General features: G+C 33.7%; 1 long non-coding RNA gene across 1 annotated transcript; it reads left to right on the top strand.

The window, feature by feature from the left end:
* Window positions 1-224: 224 nt before the first annotated feature.
* Window positions 225-3,514, top strand: LOC127848991 (uncharacterized). Its single transcript, XR_008034833.1, has 3 exons — window positions 225-1,067; window positions 2,332-2,513; window positions 2,926-3,514. It is a non-coding gene; the product is annotated as an uncharacterized LOC127848991 (long non-coding RNA).
* The last annotated feature ends 15,941 nt before the right edge of the window (window positions 3,515-19,455 follow it).

The following is a 19,455-nucleotide window of genomic DNA, read 5'->3' as shown; positions in this document are numbered from 1 at the left end:
TTCAGCAAAATAACAAAATACGACTGGTCAAAAAACGAACTAAGCCAATGAAAACGCTTAAAAAGTATATTACACATGTGTAATAAATAGAGATCATTTAGTCATCGAGGCTTGCCGAGCCTTTTCACACGCCATATCGGACGAGTCTTATATCACATGATATCAAAAGTCACCAACCATATATTCTATTTATTATGCCACATTTTAAAGTAAATAATAAAATATTCACAAAACAAACAAAAACAAACAACCGCTAAATTCATTGATGTAGATACGGTAATAAATATGCAAATTAGTAGCAACCTGATTACATCATCTAGCGTCTATGCATATATATTTACACATAAAAAATAGTTCGAAAGTAAGCAACAAACAATCAAATTTAAACGCACATAATACAAAAATTGAAGCGAGAAATCGAAACTTAAAAGAACAATTTCTGCACTAAAAACACAATACCAATATTTTTTACAATAACACATTCGACATGTACTTCCAAGAGTACACACCAACCGCTATTTTCAAAGCGAATGTGTAGAGTGAAAATTTCAAACAATAAATACAATAATCAAATGGAACGGGATTTTAACGTAGTGCGCAATTTGGAAGTGATAAGAGTGATTTATTTTTCAACTTGTCCATCTCCGTAATATACGTTTAGTTGTGAGATGTTAACAGTTTTCCCCAAAAAACAGGCCTTCACGTGCGAAGTCAAAGTGGGTGGGGAACGCGACTACTTGTGTATTTCGAGTCGCTGGAACTTCATAATGAAGCTGCTTTTATGCAATATTCAGCGACGTTACCAGCTGTGTGTTAGACAAAACGAAAATGCTTTGGTTTTGCATCGTGTTTTGAGACTGTCAGGGTGAAATGATGGATTAATTGCTGTTTGACTGACAATAAATGAACATGTTTGTGTTTTGAGATTGCTGAGGTTAATATCTTCACAATTGGGAAATCCCAACATAAGTTGACTGCCAGTTTGACCACTGATCTGCATAATATCAGTGGGAGAGCATGCTGAATCCCGCAGCTTCTGCACCATATGTTTCCTGGCCGAGTGGTTGGTAAGTTTCATTGTTATGTATACATGCTTAAACACACATGTTTCATTATTTGTGCCATTTTTTTACACCCATTCTCATGCTGATGAACCAATGATCAGTGCCAGTTGTTCTACTGTCGCGAACTGTTTATTCAAAATTTTGGAAAAATGAGTTGCGCACTGTTCGAAATTGTGAAAAAATGAGACACGCACTGTACCAAAATTTGAAAAAATGAGTCGCGCACTGTTCAAAATTGTGGGTAACATTAGTTGCCCACTGTTCATTCTGATTTCAAAATTGTGGGAAAAATGAGTCCCACACTTTTCATAAATTAAATTTTTTTAAATATGAGTCACGCGCTGTACAAAATTTATAAAATGAGTTGCTCACTCTTCAAATTTTTGCAAAAAAATAAGTCATGCACTGTTCATTCAAACTTGTGGAAAAATGAGTTGCGCACTGCTCAAAATTGTGAAAAAATCATGTCACACACTGGACAAAATTTGGAACAATCATTTGCGCACTGTTCAAAAATGGGGGACAATTTTGTGGGGCACTGTTCATTCAAAATTACAAAAAAATAAGTCACAAACCCTTCAAATTGTGAAAACACATGAGTTGCGCACTGTTCAAAATTTGTAAAAATGAGTCGCGCACTGTTCAAAATTTGGAAAAAAATTACCGGTAGTCGTGCACTGTTAATTCAACATGGTGGAAAAATGAGTCATGCACTGTACACAATTAAAAAAAAAATGAGTTGCACACTGTTCAAAATTGTGAACAAATTGAGTCACACACAGTTCATAAAAAAATTCACTGTTGAAAACTGTGAACAAATGAGTTGCGCGCTGTGCAACTTTTTTGAAAACATGTGTCGAAAACTGTTCAAAATTGTGTCGCCCACAGATCAACATTGTGAAAAAATGAGTTGCAAACTTTTTTTAAATTGTGAAAATTTGAGTCGCGAACTTCTTTAAATTGTGAAAATTTGAGTCGCAAATTTCTCAAATTAGGAAAACAAACACATATTCCCTTAATAAGCAAAAAAAGCCCCGAGTCCATAATAAAAATATTTTAAGTTAAAAGAAATTCTAAATTATTTTTATATAAAGTGGAGTTTATACATTTTCATTTTGTATTAATAATATTGTGTCTATAAAAGTTGTAATTTGTTGAAGTTGTGCCATAAAAATGTTATTAAACACTCTATTTTGAAATGTTATCTCCTGTTGGATTTGTTTTATTTTATTATAATATGAAATGTTTTTCTTTTAATGGTAAAAAGTTGCGACCACACATTCCATGGGTGATGATATCTACCAAAATTTTTGGCGGCACAGTTCTACCCTCGTCAGTTGCACTTGTCCGAGTCTTTCTCTGCCTCTAAACCAACTCGAGATATCCCCCCTCCCCAACTGTATCCCGGCACAGCTTCACATCAACCCATCTAATTAATTTGTCGGAAAGGTAATACTTTTTGTCGACAAATTTGTTTTTGAGAGTATTTATGTTATTGTTTTATCTGAACATGTTATAAATCTATATGTCACTATATTTATAAAGTTTAAATTTTAATACAAATTATATATCTGGATTTTTATTTTTAACCCTTTGCATGCTGGGAAATTTGTCATCTGCTAAAATGTCGTCTGCTGAATTTGTAAAATAAGCATTTTCTTCATTTTTTTCAAAGATTACTATCAGAATAGCAAACAGTTTGGATCCAGATGAGACGCCACGTTTTGTGGCGTCTCATCTGGATCCAAACTGTTTGCAAAGGCCTTCAAAATTCGGTTCCAGCACTGGAAGGGTTAAAGCAGTTATGCAATAAATGTTTGATGATGTTTTTTTTCCAAAGGATTCTTTATTTTATTTTCAGGTTGATTACACAAATATCCTGTTTGGTTGTGGAGATGGTTGTGGAGATCATTTTTTTGTGAAAGTTTGATTTCAGACACTTAAAAATTGAAATTGTCATGTATTATTAGGCATGGCAGGCATTAGCAAAGCATCTCAATCAAGTATTTATTATTTTACTTTGTCAATGTCAATTTATTGTGTATGCTATTCACCTGTTTGCCTTGCTTTTTATAAAAATGACACAAAAAAGGAAAGCATTTGTAAAGTAGTAGTTATTTTTTTTATATAATCTTAGACTAGATGTTTAGTGAATATTTGTCATAAATTCTTCTTTAACATGATCAAATCTGTCATACTTTATTTAAAACGTGTTAAGTATATTTGTGTTACGTTTTATATGTTTATCATTACTGTTTTAAATTGTGTTCATCTGCAGGCAATGAATGGTAGCGGTGCACATTTGTATTTGTTTATTTTTTTTTCATTTAATAATGCTCATTTAATTTATATTTCCCTATAGATATATACTTAATAAAGTGTTAGTTTTGTTTAAAAAAACAACATCTTGTTTATTAATGTTCTAACTTCTGAATAAAATATGAATCGCTGTTTGTTTCCATTTAAATCAAAGAAGCGACATACCACGCCTACAAAAAAGTAGTTCTCAGAATGGGCGGGGCTAAAACATGGAACGCTAAAAAAATTCATTGAGTAAACCAAATATGGGCGGAGTTTTAAAACGGATATTGATGGGCGGAGCTTAAAACTGTTATCGGATGGGTATCCGATAACCCTTTAAAATATCATGTCAGCGTCTCCAACGTAAATGCGCTGTCGTGGCATAATAAAAAAAACTGTAATGGTTATATAACATGTGAAACAGGGTATGGCATGTGATAAAATGTACGAGAGCATGTGGTTGAATTATAAATTGCGTTCAATATATATTATTCAAAGATGTTTTGAAATTTAACGGGTAATTTTACGGGGTAATTTGGTTTTATATGTTTTTTTTTCAACATATTTCGCATTATTTTTAAAAATCGGCCGATGAAGTGCGATTCAGCGAAAAAAAATTAATCCAAAAATGTACAGAAGCATACAAGCACAACCCATTTGGAAACGTGAGGACCTTTATACGTTGTGGCATGGTAGAATTCGTAAAAGCAAATAAATGCCTTTTGCCTGCGTGACGAGCAGATTTCCAGCCAATTAAATTGCTAATTACATAAACGATTGCTTTGTACATGTACAAGTTAATGCATGCACTAAAACATCGAAACTTCTAGCCGATCAAATAGACACATTTGCATTTTTTTAAAAGAGATGGAGTCATGCCAATGAGGTGGCGCTAAAAAATAGGAGCTGGCACCAATGCACATTTATAGGTATTTTAAAGTGACATATTTTATGTAATGGTTTCTATTATGTTTACAGGACTTACATTTATTTTTGTAAGTTGTTTATTTCAGATCTCCTGACTCGCGTGCGTTTAAATTCAAAAAAGTAGTTTTCTAATAATGTCTTGATGGATTTAAACGTTCGTCTTTGTAAGATAAGAACATTTAACGTGTATTATATAAAAAAAAGTTAACGGAAAAAGACCGAGCTATCTTCAATTTTTTGGAGTTGATAGTGGGAAAAACAACACATTTGAGCCTAATTAAGATTGGTTGACCTTGGCCAATAATTTGGATTAAGGGAAACAAATCTTCATTTAAAAAAATATAATCTTATATTTATTTCAAGAATTATCATACTGTATACAAAAATTGCTGTCGATGAACTATTTTTGTAATGTTGGGAATTAAGTTATTGGTTTTATTGAGTATAACAAAGATTGGTATATATTGTACAATATGTTTTATTCATGTTGGTGACTTCTTACTTGAGTTGATAACTTGTATACATTTAAAAAAAACTACATCTTATTTATCACAAAATGTGTTTATGTTCTGTAAAGATGTGGGCCTTTGTATATACGTAGAAAAATAAAGTAAATACAACAAAGAATATTATCAATCAAATGTACGTCATGTGATGATGTCATAGCGATACGAATGTTAATTAATACATCCTGTATTGGCGCCACCTCCTATCATTAGCGCCATCATCTTAGCATTGGCTCCATTTCTTTTGGAAAAATGCAAAATTATCTATTACGTCGGCAACAAGGCAATATTTGTGTGCATGCTGTATCTTGTATATGTTTTACACAATCGTTTCATGTTGTTAGCGATTAACTTGGGTGGACATTTGCTCTTCACACAGGAAAATCTCATCAAAATTTCTTCTTAAAAGTACATTTTTGGAGTAATTACTCTTCGATGAATTGCACTACATTGCCCGATTTTAAAAATAATGCGAGATATTCTGAAACAAAAACAACAGGTAAACCCTAATCATTCTGTTATATAATCAATGAAATTTCAAAACATCCGGGCCTGAGCGCCACCTCAGAAGTTGCATTGGCTAATTTATTAATGAATCTAAAAAAAGCTGGCGCCCGTAATTAACGGCCGTGTATGAATATATATCTTTGCGGGGTATTAAAATGGAATATATTGTGCCACAAAAATTTAAAAACGAGCATTTTGTATATCGTTAAATCTATGTCACCATACCACATCTAACTGCTCCATAATAGACTCCAATAATTACTCCCATTTATGGAGAGAAGCAAAGGACAATCCAAAAATACTTACCGTGTGTTAAACAATATTGAATAGGATAGGTATATGTTTGTGTCTAGACAGTTTGTACGAGACTTCAGACATTGTTGCTTGAAAACCGTTAATCTCGTAGTTCATAAGATGTGTTATTGTCACTTGCCAGAGGATAAGCGAAAACATTTATGGAAATTTCTAAAAGACCAGTTTCACATTCCGACCACCGTTACTATTTTTAGATATCACGTGGTGCGTAGAATCTCAGAACGAGGCTGAACGTGTATAGATCTTTGGCGGAGCATATCGATGATTATAAACCAGTTGATTTTTATTAATTACATTCGTGATTTTCATAGGCACTGACACTAGTAACAATTGCGGCAAATACACGGATGTGTTGTTTAGTCAATAAGTTGATGAGGGGTTATACAATAAACATTCTCACAACTTAGTCATATTTGAAAGCCATATAGAACCACTAGTGTATACGTGTGTATATATATATACATTTTATTTAATCTTGATTCAAATCCAAGATACCCGTTGTCATCAGAGCAAATGTGATCTGAAGAATAAATATTGATAATTGCACAAAACAAAGATATACAGAAGTTGTATAGTAAAAAACGTTATTAGATAACATAAAGTCTCAAAGGTATGTTTGTTGGTCTGTAATATTTTTCACGGACGATCAAACGTGTAAAATGTGTGTTGAATCAATAACAAGAAAAACCAAAAGAAAAAACAAAGCACCTAAACTTTTTAAATGTTATGTCATTTTTCGTTTCACTTTTTTTAATGTTCTTTTACAGTGAAAGACAATATTGTATAATTCTTTTATATTTTATACAGGTGACAAACTGAACTTTCTATGCATGGACCTTGATTTTGTCTTGTGTGTGTGGGGGGGGGGATGGGGGTGGGTGCGTGCGTGCGTGCGTGCGTCCGGAAACACGCTTTGACCCCGGTCAACGAAAATGCTTGTTTTAATAGTGTTCTTCCATACACTAACGAATACTCTTTATAAGACTATGTAATTACGGAGTTTTATTTTAGCGGTACCCGCTAAATAGGTTTCGTGTTTAGCATAAACGTTAATAAATATTTCAAATGCATTTATAAGTATTAAGCACTTAATTATGTATCCGAACATTCTTTCACAAGGAAAATCGTTCCAACGCTAATTTTGACAAGGCGGACATTCGTTCATACGTTGTTTCATTTCCACGCTTTTTAAACATCCCGGACAATCGTTCCAACATTATTTTGACAGATCGGATATATATACTCCTACATAGTTTTAACGCCCAGATTTCTGCAAGGTTTGGCAAATAAGAGATCTCAGTGTAAGTCGATATATTCGAATAGTTTTTTGACGTTTTCATTCTCATGATCACAATAAAATATTACAGCAATATAACGTATAACATAACATAATAAATTTTGAGAACATTATTGTTTTACTATTTTAATAACGACATATTAAAATATCGGATAAAATTCCAAGAGTGTCATATTATTTTGATAAAATGGGATAATAATGACCGGTATAGCAATTTTGAGGACGGAATCTCCGGGCTGTCTAAATAACGAAGGAACGAATATCCGGGCTGTCAAAATTATGTAGGAACCATTATCCGCATTGTAAAAATAACGAAGGAACGAATGTTCAGGTTGCCAAAAAAACATAGGAACGATTGTCCGACTGTGTGAAAAATAGGCTAGGACGAATGTCTGGCATTCTCTGTATTATTATGATTAAACTGGCTAATATCTATACAGTATTTAGTTTGAGTATTTGGCGTAACATTAGTCTTAGAAATGACTACATAATACTTTCACCACGATAAGACATTGGGGTGCCATACATGATGTCCAATGGCCCGGCATCTACCACGGGTGGTTTATGACACCATGCTGCTATTTAGTATTTGTCGGCACAGTATCTGATCATCACGAGATAATGGGTTTATCCGGAACACAGGGGAACCACAGATGTATCAATAAACAAGATAGATCTTTATTCAATCAGCGCGATATAAAAGCCCTAACAATGCTCGTCAAATGTGTGAACAATTGAAGAAAAACAAGTATTTTAATCAAGACAATTTATTAAATATTTTGACTATATAATGTCAAGTACATATTTATACCTTATTCTGACAATGTCATACTGCGTTTTCTAAGTTGTTACATCTCCGAATGTTCAAAAGAGTTAAGAGGTTGAAATCAGATAGGGCGTTGCGCGGGACTATTGACATGACGCCTTATCAGTGATCGCTCCGCCCACTTAATTACGTGGCTCAGCGGGAAGAAAACCTAGACAAGCTAACACCAAAATGGCTTCTTTGCCTTTAGACTGCATATAGATTTACGCGATATTCCGGATTATTTTATGGACTTGTTTAACATCATATTACACTTGTAAATGGGTTGATGCCATTTAGTTATTCTGCAAATGCAAAAAAATACGATTCAAGAGAACGTCAGCTATTTGTAACGGGTAAATCGGTACATTAAACACGCTCTCAAACGCTTGCGCGCTTACCGAAATCGAACCCGTTATTACGTGTAATGGTGGTATTTGTAATAAATTAACACTTCACCGGTATTTACCCGTGTTATTAACAAAATTATTACCGAAACATTCCCCCTTCCCGTGTATTTGACACGAAATAGCGCTTTATAACTGGGAATTCGGTGAAGTTTTACGCGCTTTCTGACGCCGGGTGGGTACCTCAATCCCACGAATGCCGGACAAAACCCCTCCCGGATAAAAACCCTCCCGTCAGTTTTATAGGGGCCGGACGAAAACCCTCCCATGAATAAACGGGTACGGACAAAAACCCTCCCATGGAAAAAACGGGGGAGGACAAAAACCCTCCCATGAAAAAACGGGACCGGACAAAAACCCTCCCGTGATCTGAGCCACGAATACACTATCAACAATTGTGCGCCGGCCAGTGCATTAAGAACATCAAAGTCGTGTTTCTTTTTTAGTCATCATCGCAAAAATCACAGAGGCGGACACAGGCTTCCCAAGACATTCTTTATTTCGTTTTATAACAAGTATTATGAAGTCTAGACAGTATAATGTTACATACATTGACAAATAAGCATAATCAATTGATAAACAAAAACCAACATTGTAGACACTTGTGTGCCTTTAAACAAACAAATTGCTTTTTATATTTGCAGATTCACAGTATGATATTTTGAACAAATGTTGTCAGCATTGAGTGATTTTTTCGGGTTAATGAATGCAACATTGTGTGAAGCAAATACATTTGTCGGCGTTTAATTGTCCGCAGTTGCAGATTCACAGTTTGCTATTTTGATACATATTATTGATGCCATTAACTAGTTAATTGTTATGATTAGCTGATTAGTGGGCCTCAATAACCGAATCATTGACATATTTGACAATACAGTATGCTTTATATATTGTCTGCAAAAATGTAATTGAAAACGTTACAGTCAAAGCTAAATTAAATAAGTAATTGAGACAAATTAGTTACATGCTAACGAATTGTTAGTTGTTAACATAATTTTACTTTCATTTTCGCAAAGTTTTCAGAAACTTCCCGGAAAGCACTTTTTTGCATGAATGAGAGTATGACGCGATTAAACGTTGCACTGTATCGTATTGCATTCAATTTAAATTAAAATTCAGTCGTCTATAAATGGCCTCATTTTATGTTTTAATTGATGTTGTTATTATATTGGATTATCGGATATATATGCAAATTAGAAAGCGGTATGTTTACAGTTAATGGATACACATTTTCTTTCAATTTCACACCCCTGAAAACACAATACACACGATGGGTAATTTTATCGGATTAATGAATGCAACACTAAGTGTTTCTTTTACGGGCGGGTTTTTGTCCGGTCCCGTTTTTTCATGGGAGGGTTTTTGTCCTCCCCCGTTTTTTTCATGGGAGGGTTTTTGTCCGCCCATGTTTATTCACGGGAGAGTTTTCGTCCGCCCCCTATGAAAATGACGGGAGGGTTTTTATCCGGGAGGGGTTTTGTCCGTATTCCCAATCCCACATGTTATTGCGTATAAAAGTGATATTAATCATATTAAACATTGCTTATGGGACATTTATCAATCACTATAATTTAAAGCGCAAACACAACACAGTAAGTTTGGACATTTTCTGATATAAATTTAGCGTTGTACGAAATGGAATACGTTCAGGCTATTATACATTAATAAGGCTACCAATATCTGACGCTCGCGCAGGTACCGACTTTCCCGAAGTTACCGCAATTATTGGCTAACTAATATCAGTAATAATAACTCTTTTACAATAACATTAATCGATGCGTCTTTATTAAAATAATAACAAAATGGTTTTCACTTGTTTCTGACAGAACACAGAAACGCGATTTTAAACGGGGATTTCGTAAAGTTACACGAATTTGGTACCAAAATTCTCAATTATTTTACATGCACACGTGACATAATACATACTTAATAATGCTTAGTTATTGCTTATATGACATTTCAAGTTTGTGAAATAAATTAATGTTCTATAAAGGGGATCTCGGTAATTATTGAAGCTTCCACTCGCTCTTGTCAAGACCGCATTGCCGCGTTGGAAATGGTATAAATTTAATTCATCTAACTTATCTTTCTGGATACCAAATGTCAGAGTTGCATTTACCCTTTATACACCGTTTTTGCCATATTTCATTTCCGTTTTTTTAATCCGAACAAAATAAACGAAACTCGTTTAAAAAATGAGATCTAGGCATTCGAGCTCCTAGTGTGGATTAAAAGCGTTTATTGGTGACACCACATGACGGCAAATGTGTAGATACCGTTAATAAGATAATATATCACATTTATCCCATTTTCTCCGCGACATTGACGGTATAACACGTTGTGGAATATACTTGCTTGTATTCAACACTGTGGAATATACCTGTCGCGTGCACGGACTACTTTTTAAATGACGTCATCACGGTCATGCGATATGCGCTAAAATTTGGTCGATATTGTTTGGTTCATTGATCGAATTATAAGGTCACCCATTAGAAGAAAATGTGCATATTTTGCAGAAATATATATATATAACATATTCACCAAAAGAAATGTTGAAATAAAATATAAAATTACACGATTTTTGTTTTGTTATTTTTTTATTTATATTTACTTTACCACTGAATGATTTTTCATAAGAAACACAGTCGACAAAACTTAAGCTTCAAAATTATACGACCTTCAACCTTTAAATCTAGTCATATGACATAATTTTTCGCCATCCGTATAATGAATCAGCTGATTGATGGCGTCATAAAATGACAAACTTATTGCGTCATTTTCCCCATTTTTTTGACGATTTATTATAAACGCGACTTACTTCACATGTTTTCTACATGTCGAGGGGTGAACGGCAGACTGTTGTAACTCATATTATATTAAGAAGGAGATACTGCAGTTTTCCGTTCAGCCCTCGATGTACTGTATGTCGACATATCTGAATTGTCAATTGATCACATTTTCCTTATTTCGTGTAATGTGCATTGTTTATAACCAAAGCATATACGTTTGACATTTAACTTAAATATTCAGAATGTACAACAAGCCATACACATATCGCACAGTTCATGAATAATCTGCTATGTTTGCTTTCCTATTTAATTCACGTTAGGCATAGAGCTGTGTAAAGTATAAGATGGTAAAAATAGCACCACACTGGAATTTGGAACGTCCCATTCTGTACACGGGTATTTTCTACTCATTTATCTGTTGTGTACTGGAATGTTTTCCATTCTTTGTGTATTTATATATTAAATTATTTTCTCGTACAATATAAGGGCATTTACCATAGATATATAAAACATTGTGCAAGTTTAAACATAATTATGTTTGTATGCAGAAATCTGCAAATGCAACCGAGTTTACCAACGGCTATTATTAGATAAACTGCTCCGGTTCATTTGAACAGCAGTAATGTAGAGCACATGACGTAGCGTGTGACGAAGAAGAAAGTTTATCGCGTTCATTAACTCATTTGAATAAAGTGATAGAATGGCATAAGGGTCTTTATTTAACTATGCTAAAATTATTATTAAAGACCCTAGATGCAATATCGTCAATTATTGAGTTAAATGGATTATTAGATGGATTTTAAAGGATTATTAAAGGTAAGATACTAGTTCTTACGTGTTTTGATTTTTGTTTGTACTTTTGTCGTTCCCTGTTCTTGGGGAAATTATTTTAGCATGGGCGCCATTGATCATGATGCATCGGATCACACACGGCATACCCATAACATTATATAAAAACACGTTATGCGCGTCCTTAAATTCGTCGTCCGAAGTCGGAAAACGTATTGCCCTGTATTTTGTCAAATAAAGTGTCAGTCGCTGCGATTGTCTGTTTACTCGTCAAAATTGTCAAGGTCTTCCATAGCTAAAGAAACTTCAGCGTACAGTTTATTTAGTATTGACAGACCTGTACAAAGTCGCGCCAGTCAAAAATCATAAAAAGCGACATTTAAAGTTATGGTAGCCAGAACTAGGTCGTCGATGGTGTACATGTATGTTGACATCGACAGCATTTTGTCAGGAGCAATCGCCGCCATATTGGATTTTGATCATTTTCTTTCGAAAATAAAATGAATTATAGTAAAGTAAAATCTTCTTTTCGCGGTCGTAATGTGTTTAAATTCGCATACTGCGTAAAATTGAATGTAGGCATATGGTGATATTTTTACTTGTTTTACAGTTTGTGTGTGAATTTTTTTAAGACTATTTTGCGTACCAGAACAAATACATGTATATCACTACGCATGGTTACATTTGTCAGATTTTAAGCGCTTTTATGACTGAATTAAAATTATTGTTAAGGTTATTAGATCTATTTATGTTAGATCTAAAGTAAATGTCACGTTGAAAAAATCAAAAGGGATAAATAGAATACTAGGATTAGCGTTGAATACAGAGAAGTTTATGTTGCTCGGCTCGAACACCGAAAGCGCTCGCCAAGGCTCGCGCTTCCGGCGTTCTAAGCCTCGCAACATAAACTTCTCTGTATTCAACGCTAACCTAGTATTCTCTATGTCACCTTCAAATAACATGTATGATGTCAATTAAGTGCATTACTATCTGAGTAATAAAACACAGCACGAATTAGGCTTCATGCTGGGTTTTATTTCTCTTTAAGAAAAGCAGATGAACCTCGCATCTGTATATTAATGGCCTAGTAACTGATAAAACAAATTTAAAAAAAATCGTGAAATATTATGCGATAATCAGATCGATAACATAAACTATTTAAACCTGCTAGTATATCCGATTAAAATATATTATAATTGTCTTTGACATTGTTGACGTTCAGTTGTTCGTGGTGACAACCGCATGCATTTATACATCTCTTACACTTCTCAAGATATCTTTTCGGCTTTGGAAACGATATAAATTCAATGTCACCAACTAATCTTTCAGGATATCGATTGTCCGAGTTACATAATCCCCATTGACACCGTTTAACCATTTTTAATCGTTTTTTTAAAGAGGAAAACAAAAGAAACTCGTTGGAATAAAAGTGAACCTAAACATGTAGCTTGTCTAGAAAATGGCGGACAGGTCATTGCTAACGAGTGCGCCCGATTAATCGATCGCTGATTGGTGGATCAATTCTAGTGGGCGGAGCGATCATAGATAAGGCGTCATGTCAATTGAACATTTATACACGTTCAGTCTCGTTCTGGAGTTCTGCGAGTCACGTGATATCTAAAATAGCAACACATCGGAATAACGGAATTTGCGCGCTTCATCCACACAAATGGCTTAGAACAAAGTGCACTGTTGCTGAAAATGATACCCGAAACTGTCGACTTATATTTGCTCTTCAAGCAAAATCAATTTTCATATTTTAACAAACAATGTTAACCTCTCGTTTTATGTCTTTTCAAACGAACTGTATTAATCACCAATATATATTTTTTGCGTTTATTTCAATAATTTAAGATTTGTTAATATTTCAGATTTTGTTTACAGCATTTCAAGACAGCCAATTATCTATGTGGACACACTTCAGTATCTGTTATATAATAACCGCATTAATATTCATATATACATAATTATAATTGCGAGTAAACAAGATTATGAAACATTATTATTAATAAAAACATGTACACTATGGGAAAATTATTAACAGTAGTTAATATATATTTACAACACTTATATTAAATAGATATAGTCGTACTTATCAAAACATTTCTGCATTAATGAATACATACATTGAGTCGTAGTTGAAAAAAAACTAACGTAGCAAAAATAACCCCACAATTCTGATTTTGACATATGAGACGCTGATTAATATAAATCTCGTTATACATTTAAAAACAATACTACAATATAAGTGATTTGTGTTGAATGTGTTATATGATAATCGCAGAACATTACGTGTTCTATCCTTTTGAATGTCAAAGGTGAATGACAATTTAATTTTTTTTTAACGAATTACGCTCAAAACCACATGATTCGTTATCAACGCAATTATTTCGAGTCGAAATGACATTATAAGTGTCAGAGATATTGCAGAAATCGAATTGTACTAAGTATTCGGAAAATATGTGTTTAAAAAAATGGATTTTTAGACCTCATATGTCCCCGTTTGATGTTGTAACCATATGATCCGATCTACTCCAGAGAAAGAGAAACAAATGCATTCTTGTTGAATAAAAAAGTTATTAAAAAGTATCCGATTTTCAGCATATTGTTATGACACATTTTGAAATATAAAAATCTCTGCCTTAGTCCCTTTATCAGAACTTAAGTTATCGTCGGTACAAGCGTTCTCACTCTTCATTGAGTCGTGTTCTGAGAAAACTGGGCATAATGCATGAGCGTAAAGTGTCGTCCCAGATTAGCCTGTGCAGTCTGCACAGGCTAATCAGGGACTACACTTTCAGCCTAAATTGGATATTTGCTAAGAAGAGACTTCATTTAAACGAAAAATGTCATAAAAGCGGAAAGTGTCGTACCGGATAACCTGTGCGGACTGCACAGGCTAATCTGGGACGACACTTTACGCACATACATTATGCCCAGTTTTCTCAGAAAGCGACTCAATTATAATGTAACTATGAGTTGTATACCGGTTAGCTCAGTTGATTAGAGTACCTGAATTTCAAGCAGCAGTTCGCGGGTAGGTAACAAGTTTTTTCTCGGTTCCGTAAGAGTGATTAGCCATTGGTTAGTCAAAACGTCGAAGGTTGTTGTAATTATTTGATTATAATTATCAGGGGTGGCGAAATCTCAAAAAACTATACTTGTCCACGGACAACAATTTAGGAAATTTAACGTGTCCGTTGCTGAACTACACTTGTCCGTTAAACTTAATGTTTATATAAATTATAAACGCATTTATTGTTATACCTACACATGTACCATTCTAATCAGATAAAATAGTGGCCAGTTTCTTAGAAAACTGATGATAGCAACGGTGTAATCCTCGTGGAAATTGTGCATTTCATGCGTAATATTGTCAAAACATTTTTTCATCACGTTTAGCGTTTTAACACAAACTCGTTGAATTAATTGCACACAACTGTAAACGTTTTGTTTTATTCTCAAATGAGCATAAGTAAATGTGTAATCCGACAAACACTTCTGAATTTTAATGACAGCCATTTCCATATGCAACGTTACTATCCGGCAATGCTCGAATTTGTATGAAATTACATGAGAAAAATGATGCTAGAATTTAGCCAACATTTGGTATGGGAAGGTATAAAACCCGGAAATGTCCGGAAAACCCGGAATTCTTTTAAGTAAAACCCGGAAAGGGTAAAAATGGTTATAAATGCATTATTATTCGTCCGATATGAATTATAATGGTACCGTTGGAAAAAAGAGCCTCCAAAGCTTCTAACGATGTAAACATATTGTATGGCAGGTTCGGTGTCGGTCTGTAAATTGAAGTCAAAGTCCGTCTACTTTTAGTTTTTTTTTCGCACACAAAAAATGCCTAATGGAAAACCCGGAAAGGTAAAAGTGGTTTAGAGGAAACAGTTTTATTAATTCGATATTAATTATAATGGTACCATTGTAAAGAGGATCCTGATAAGTGCCTACGAATTATTTTGATTCATATCTAATGTTGAGGGTAAATAGTATATATGATGGCTTTTGTTGTCGTGAGAGCAATAAGGAAAAGACAGCGGGTGGTTTGACTATTTTCCCCCATGATCTTATTTCTGGAGTATTGCCCTCTTTTCGTTATTATTGATGAAAACACGGAGCTTCATATCACGTTCGATTATCTCTAGCGCCACCTCTGTTTGGAGTTGTATTATTTATTGAGTCTATACTATACTTCCAAGATGGTACTTGTAACCGATAGTAAAAATGAAGATAAGTAAGTTTATATGTCTTCGACGATATCACAAGTCCCTTAAATGTAACATGTGGAAAACAGCAATTAAGATTAAAGAAACCTGAGCTAATGTAATTTACGTCATGCACATAACGTGTAAAACATTACCCAATTACCGGGGTCTTTGTGCCGATGTCGTTTGAACCGATAACGAACACAACAACCTGTAATGATGGTTTAATGTACAATGAACAGGATTTGATGTTAATAAAAGATAATATATCCCTTTTCCGTATATACAAGAGAAATTTAGAAAAATAAGTTTCAGTCTCGTAAAAATGTGACATTTTATGTCGTGGAGACAAAGCAGGATGAAGATCCGTATCGCGCATGCATACCACCGCTTTAGTTTTACATGAAATTGGTGGGGTTATGGCGGGCACAAATCTTGACCAAAGCGTGACCAAACGATCGTTATTTGGGCATTCATAACGTTGAATATAAGTGACACGAGTGTGGTGCTTTATGAAAATTTCGGTTTGGGGGACTCAAAAAAGGTATTTGAAAATCTTAACAAGTATTATCAAAGTACGGAATCCGGATAGTGCCATTAATAATCTCGTCCTCCTTTCATAACGGGCGATAGAACAAGTAATATCAAGAAACATGATGGTTATAATGACGTTTCTATTGTTTTGTTTTTTTCAATAACAAATATGTGTCACTATGAGCTGTGTATTGGCTGTAGCGAATCTACCGTGTATTTCATTTCTGGAGAAGATCCTATCAGCAGCTAGGCCAGTGTTGACCAATTCACAATGAATTCACTAATAAGGATCTTGTCTATTCATTTTTGATACAGTGTATTCATGGCTCAAATCGCATTATTGCTGGTATGACACACCGTACTTTGTACGACTAAACAATACAAATGAAAATAAATCCAGAAACAGAAACTTAAGTGAAATGGCGAGTTGATACGGATTAAACTGTATAGAGTTCAATATAAGTATTTACAAATATACACAATCGATCTTTAAAAAAATAACATGTTTTTTTTTCAAATTCCGTAGTATTGTTCTGATATTCTAGATGTGTTTAGAAGATCATCATATTTGCCAAACATTTACAGGGATATTTTCATGATATAATAAAATAACATTATCACTTACAAGCGGGTTTTTAAATTGCCTCGATCAAAATTACATTCTCAACCTTATTCAACATATAAATTATTGTGTTCTTTATTAATTAGGAAACATACATGCATTCCTAAATGAAAACTTTATTTTTAATATACATTCTGTTTTTGACGGTCATAGCCGTTTTACTGCGACAGTGAATTGTTAGCATGAATTAGCTTTACACATAATTATATAGCCTCTGTATGGGGGAATTAGGTAGAGTCCGACAGATTCCTGTACAATTGAGGTTAATAGAGGCAAATATTTCAAGGGCCAGAACTTCCTAAATAAAAGGCAATATATAACTTCCGTCATTGACGTACAACTGCATGTCGCCCTGAAGAATGTCCATGAGTATAAATGAAAATCCATTGAAATAATAAGAGGAGATGCGTTGACAAGAAATTATTCTTATACTGAGTATATTGAAAAAATAATCCAAGGGTCATTATTTCAGTTTAACGGTAAGCGATATTTAAATTTCCGAATAAAAGACGGGAGAGCTTATGTCCGCCCCTATGAAATTGACGGGAGGGTTTTTATCCGGATGCCTTATATCCCTATTATATGCATGTAAAGTGATAATGTCGAAAGAAAAGCGTGTTGCACGAAAATCGACTTTAAATGCTCCAAACTAAATTTTAGGGTCGACAAGAAAAAAAAACGTAGGGTCGGGTGACCGGAAACAATTTTAAGCTTTAAAACTGTACCTTTAAAACAGAAAATGTAATAATTTGGTAGGGAAATCAAACAACTTATACCAACCTACAGCGCACATCTGATATTGAAAAAATACTTTTGCATATTTAAGGAACGTCATAAATTTGCCTTAAAAACGATATTATTTTAATTCAAGTCGGTAGAAAATATTGCTTTTATAATTACTTTTATCTTTTCCGAATTTTACGCAAAACATAATTAGGCATTATAAATCATAAAACTTTACCAACTTTGGACGCTAACAAGAGTGCTTATTTGATATTGTAAAACATTATTGTTGCATGTTTTACAAACCTTAGAGGGCCTCTCTACTAGGATACCATTATAATTAATATGGAAAAAATAATATAGCTTTAATAATCACTTAAACATAGGTTTTCCTTAAATGTTGGTATCTCTGTTTTTTGTATTATATATTGTGAAATGTGCATTTTTCAGCTGATTCGTGTGATATAATTATCATGACGCTATGTTAAAAAAATATAATTTTATTAAGAAAACATGTACATCACATGCGCAATTTTCTGGATGGACGGACTTTTTGACGTTACGTCATAGCATATTTCGATAATAACATGAATATAATATTGACACATCATTTAAATGTTATTAACCTATACAATTACAACTATTAATGTAACACTTGATCAATATCAAATTTCGTATTTTGCATGGTTTGTTTTTGAATACACGTTTAAAAACAACAAATAAAATAAGTTGTAAATAAAATTAGTTTAACACAAGACAAACACATACCATATCTCCAGGTTAATTTCAATACTGTGTTGACTGCCATTACTACGAAAGTACAAGTTTTTAAATGAAATAACGAAATAAATCCTGAACTTCTTCCATTTAGCTTTTGTTTTGACATTTTTATTATCTTATATTTATTCAAACCAAGTTATACATGAACAGCACATTCGTCTTTAAATACAACTTGTATGTATACGCTGCCCTGTATCTTTTTGAGCAACAGTATTTAAAAGTATTTTATTAAAATAATAGACTTGCAAAACCAGCATAGTTTTTGATAACCTGTCATTAGGCTAACGGAGTTCACATTTTGCAAATGCATTTTATGTTTTGACCTTTTTGGTCAGTCATCCTGGTTATTCACAATATCATGAGGCGTTTATGACACAAAGGTTGCATTATATCAAACCATTCAGAACAGTAGTATTATGTTATAACGTATTGGGTTGTTGGTTACATGGTTAACATGTACTACAGTATTTTATAATGGTATCAACGCCATTGATAAGAAATGAAGCATTAGGAAGACTAGCAAGCACTGATTAACAAAGTATAAAAATGAAGTGTCTTGAAACATTACACGTGTTTATATTTGCATACACAACCGGATTTATAAGCGGGATATTGTGTGTAAAACGCCGAAATATATTGCTGACATAATTATTTTGTTTACCAAATATCTCCGCTCAATATTTACGCAATTGCTTTCGGATTGGCCAAACGGGTCCAATTGTGTCGTATCATATGATCAATTGTTCAAGTTATCTTCTTTGTGAGGGAAAACTATTTTTTTCCTGTTTACGTGTTATTTGGTGTTTTATCTCAACATAATCTTCCGGTCTTTACATCCATGTCAGTTGGATTTGAATGAATTTTCTTCC

Source organism: Dreissena polymorpha, chromosome 1 (genome assembly GCF_020536995.1).
Source record: "Dreissena polymorpha isolate Duluth1 chromosome 1, UMN_Dpol_1.0, whole genome shotgun sequence".
NCBI lineage: Eukaryota > Metazoa > Mollusca > Bivalvia > Myida > Dreissenidae > Dreissena > Dreissena polymorpha.
This window is presented reverse-complemented; position numbering and strand designations above follow the sequence as displayed.